Here is a 5,888-nt window from a genome sequence, read left to right on the forward strand (position 1 = left end):
AAGCATATTTCTGTTTATCAGAGTATTCATTACAGAAGTATTATATGTTGACATCAAAAGTAAATTGCCCTATGGGTTTACACCTTTCCAAGCCAACACTTGGTTACGAAGAAGAGAGTACTAACTCAAAACGCAAAATAAGCCCTTGGCTTGATTTACATGTAACACACAAAATAGTCACAAAAAGGAAGCCTTCAGCTTCGAGAACCTCCCAAGCTACATCTTTGGAGGTGGCATATCACCTGGACCTGAAAATGACGTCCCATATAGGGTGAGCCAATGCCCAGTAGAGATATGCTAAACATAATATGAGCAATAACTAAAATATTAGCATTTGATAAATGTTTAACTCATATAAACCAACATACAGCACAATCCAAATCCATGACAAGTATGTCCACGATCCTTTCCAATATCAACAATTTAAATGAGATTATAACCCATAATAAAACATTTCCATACTTCATAATTCACATGAGATAACAACTCATATTTAAAACACTTCATATTTCATAAATGATACACAGATTTGTTGTATCAATGGAGTCCATCTCCTATCTCCTCATAAATAAAATCCGGTTTAGGAGTCCATCCCCTATCTTCTCCCAAACCGTGGAGTACATCCCCTATCTCCTCCCACACAATACAATGTACATAAATACTTATCATATACACGATTAACCAATACACAAATTCGATGTATTATTCCAACCGTCATATTCAATGACATATTCAACCAATTAGTTTTAATTCACCTAATCATCATGCAGTGTCTACAACAATCAATAAACTCATTTTAAGACCCAAGATATACATATATTGGTCAAAATAGCAAAACCCCTCTTTATTCAAGTTGAAACCCTAACACCCAAAATCACCCAACTTCAACATTAAATCAAAATGACCAAAAGTTTATGTCAAAGATCATAAAAATGAGTAGTTATCCCTACCTCAAATGGAGAGACCAAATGGAGAAGATGAAGGATTTCGAAGGTGCTCCAAACCCAATAATTTTCGAATTAAAATGAAGAGCAAGCCATCCCTTCCTCTTCCTCTCAAGATTTCTCTTTTGTTCTCCTCCCTCTCCTTTAGTCGAATGTGTGTGTGTGAGAGTGTTACTAGTGTTTGCCATGCTAGGGAATGGTGATATTTATAGACAAATCTGGTGTAACATGGCATAGAAGCCCACTGGTTGGAATTAAAAGGTCAAGTTAGGATTTATTGGTTCATTAAAGCCCACTAATAAACACTAGTTGGATTATGAAAAGACACTAGTTGTATTATGAAAAGACACTAGTTGTCATTAAATGGACACTAGTTGGATTAAATGAACACTAGTTGGCATTAAATGGACCATTATGAAAATTTAATGGACACTAACCCTTGGTTTCCAACCACAACCAACCTGTTTTTCCAAACACACCCAACCTATTTCGAACCTGCCCAACACGACCCAAGACTCATATACAAAGAGTAAAGGATGGAAACGGGAATAAGACAACAACACATCCACGGAACCGAGTCTGAAATACAATTAAACAATGAAAGGAAAACCGGAATCGCTATAATTTTAATTGTTTTCCTAATTTTACTCTTAGTCTTAGAGACCCTCATATATTAGATGCTTTAACTCTAAATATTCAATTGCATGGCTCGTTTACACATATGAAAGAAAAGGTTCATAATATTGCTTTAATTTATCATGTTCATTACAAATATATTTAAACCAATTTAAATGTTCAAGCCTTACATAAAAGTCCTAAAGACAAAACCTTATTAATCCAAAGTAGTAATAATGATACCAATATAAATATTCCTCAAATGATTGAATGGAAAAATATTACTCTCCCCGACCAATAGATTACAGTTAATGAAAATTACAAACATAATCAACGCCAATCTACTTGTCAAGATATTCAAGACATCCAACAATTTATTGATGGATCTGTTAGGATTAAATTTAATCGATCTGAATCTTCTTGTCATAGTACTTCTAGTATACCTACTGATATTGAAACTGAAGATGAAATATTTAATACACCTTTGTTTAAAAAAAATAGTCATCAGTCAGTTCTAGGTCAACAACTTTGCCCTATATACCTAATCAAGGTTTAGTAATCAATGAAGAAGATGTAGAAATACAAAATGATAAAATTGATTTAAGTTAGAATATACCACGTTTACCAATTAAAGAAATTTATAAAACTACTTTTATACAAAATACATTTAATGTTAATCTTCATGTTAAAACTTTAGAACAAGTCTATGTTTTAGAAAAACCTAGAGAAATATGGCAATTATTTGATGCTAATACTATTAAATGACATTTGAAAACTGGTCATAATTTTATTCATTTAAGATTAATTCAAGTTGGAATCAAACCATTAACACAGCAAGGTAAAAATACTTCTGTTTTACTATGCTTAAGAGATGCTCGTTTTCTTGATTATAATGATAGCTTAATGGGTATGATGGAAACTGGTCTTCACGAAGGAGCCGTCCATTTTAATTATTTTCCTGATTTCACTCTTAGTCTTAGAGACCCTCATATACTAGATGCTTTAACTCTAAATATTCAATTACATGGCTCGTTTACACATATGAAAGAAAAGATTCATAATATTGCTTTAATTTATCGTGTTCATTACAAATGTATTAAAACTAATTTAAATGTTCAAGCCTTACATAAAAGTCCTAAAGACAAAACCTTATTAATCCAAAGTAGTAATAATGACACTAATATAAATATTCCTCAAATGATTGAATGGAAAAATATTACTCTCCCCGACCAATGGATTACAGTTAATGAAAATTACAAACATAATCAACGCCAATCTACTTGTTAAGATATTCTGTTAGGATTAAATTTAATCGATCTCAATCTTCTCGTCATAGTACTTCTAGTATACCTACTGATACTGATACTGAAACTGAAGACAAAATATTTAATACACCTTTGTTTAGAAAAATAGTCATCAGTCAGTTCTAGGTCAACAACTTTACCCTCTATACCTAATCAAGGTTTAGTAATCAATGAAGAAGATGTAGAAATACAAAATGATAAAATTGATTTAAGTTGAAATATACCACGTTTACCAATTAAAGAAATTTATAAAACTACTTTTATACAAAATAGATTTAATGTTAATCTTCATGTTAAAACTTTAGAACAAGTTTATGCTTTAGAAAAACCTAGAGAAACATGCCAATTATGTAACGCCCTCGAAATAATAACAATAAACCCATCAATATAGACATGCATCGATATATAAAAGTCCCACATTCTGTTATTCATCAGAGTTTCATTACAAAAAGTATTACATGCTAACAACAAAAGCGAATGCCCTAGGGGCTTACAGTTTTCCAAGTTAACACTTGGATACAAAAAGGGAGCACTAGCTCAATTACACCTTAAGCCCTTGGCTTGAACTTACATGTAATACATCAAAAGAGAAAAGACAACAGAAAAAGACCATCAGCCTCAAGCCTCCCAAGCTATGTCTTTAGAGGTGGCATGCTACCTGTACCTGAAAATGATATTCCCATATAGGGTGAGCCACAGCCCAGTAGAAATACACTAAACCAAATATGAACAATGACTAAAAGATTAGCAGTTGATAGATGGCCAACACTGATACTTTGACTTATAACACTTTACAGTTTCATGACGTACAAGTCCATGTTACAGTCCTTTTTTTCAATTCTTTTCAATTCTCAATTTATAACCATGGCTCAGAACCTGGCCAAAAAACTTATATGAGACAGTAACTCATATTAAACACTTTCTCATTTCATATTAGATAAGCATACTAGCTATATCACACACCAACAGATAAGCATACAAGCTATATCATTATTTCCATAGATATGCATAAGAGCACTATCACACTTCCAAGGACAAGCATATGAGCTGTGTCAACACATTACTAGATAAGCATATGAGCTCTATCTATGGAGTCCATCCCCTATCTTCTCCCAACAACATCCGGTTTAGAGGTCCATCCCCTATCTTCCCCTAAACCGTGGAGTACATCCCCTGTCTCCTCCGACACGACACAATGCATATAAACAATAATTATACACATCATCACACAATACATAAATTTAATGTATTCTTTCAACCATCATACTCAATGACACATTCCAGTGATTAGTTTCAGTTTGCCTAATCATCATGCATTGTCTACAACAATTAAACGACATTTGAAAACTGGTCATAATTTTATTCATTTAGGGTTAATTCAAGTTGGAATCAAACCATTAACACAACAAGGTAAAAATATTTCTGTTTTACTATGCTTAAGAGATGCTCGTTTTTTTGATTATAATGATAGCTTAATGGGTATGATGGAAACTGGTCATCACAAAGGACCCGTCCATTTAATTGTTTTCCTGATTTCACTCTTAGTCTTAGAGACCCTCATATACTAGATGCTTTAACTCTAAATATTCAATTACATGGCTCGTTTACACATATGAAATTCTCGCATACATGATCAACTTAGCAACCTTACTTGTCCAACATTAAGCGATTTTAGATGGTATAAAGATATATTTACCTCTAGAGTTATGTTAAGAGAAGATTGTACTAAACCCTTTTGGAAAGAAAAATTTATTAATGGTTTACCTAGTCTCTTTGCTCACAAAATTAGAGATGTCCTTAGTCAACCTACTGGTGTTATTGAATATGATAATTTAACTTATGGTGATATCATTAGTACTATTCAAAAAGAAGGATTAAGAATGCGTATTGATCTTAAACTTAGTCAAAAAACTATTAAAGATAAACATAAGGCCAAATATGAATTAGGTAACTTCTGTGAACAATATGGTTTACCTTCCGTAGCGCCCTCTCGCCGCAAAAAACATAAATACACTAAGCATAAGTCATCCTACAAATATTTTAATAAATATAAAAAGAATTATACACCTTCTAAATCCACTGTTAAATTCTATACTAAACCAAAAAAGAAATATTCTAAGAAATCACATCCAAAATCTAAATCTAATAATGATGTTACCTGTTATAATTGTGGTCAAAAAGGTCATTATTCTAATAAATGTAAAGAAAAACAAAAATTAAAAGATAAAGTTAATCAACTTCAAATTAATGATGAATCCAAACACCAATTATTTGAAATCTTCCAATTAAACCAATCTGATCATAATTCTTCTTTTGATAATCCTCATACCTCATCTGATTACCATTCATCTAGTGATGATTATGCTAATAACATTGAATTAAGATGTAATGATATTTGTTGCAAACCCGTTAAACAAATCACTGTCCTTACTAAACAAAATCAAGAAGAAACTGCCCTTATTGAATTAATTGGTCGATTAGATGATCTCCAGTTAAAACAAAAGTATACTGACAAATTAAAATCTTTACTTACTAACAATGATCATATACCAAAGCATGATAAACCCATTATTAGTTTATCTAAAACTTTAGAAGATTTAAAAATAAACAAAAAGAAATTACTCTTCAAGATTTACAACATGAAATCAATCAGATTAAACAAACTATTAAAGATTTACAAAATAAAGATACAGCTTTAGAAGATGAAATTCTTATATTAAAACTTAATAAAAGTCTAGAGAATTTCCAAGAAAACAATGCTGAATCGCCTAATGAATCTGAACATGAATCTAAACATACTAAACCTGATTATCTTTTATTTGATAATCGATCACATCAATCTCATAATCATGAAGATAAAAGATTAAATCTGATTAATAAAATTCATATTCAATAATGGTATTCAAAAGTTAAACTCGTTATTGATGATTTTGAATTAAATATTATTGCTCTCATAGGTACTGGTGCTGATCTTAATTGTATTCAAGAAGGTTTACTTCCTACAAAATATTATGAAAAAAAAAGT

Source organism: Camellia sinensis, chromosome 12 (assembly GCF_055761805.1).
Source record: "Camellia sinensis isolate YWXY chromosome 12, ASM5576180v1, whole genome shotgun sequence".
In the NCBI taxonomy this organism is placed as follows: domain Eukaryota; kingdom Viridiplantae; phylum Streptophyta; class Magnoliopsida; order Ericales; family Theaceae; genus Camellia; species Camellia sinensis.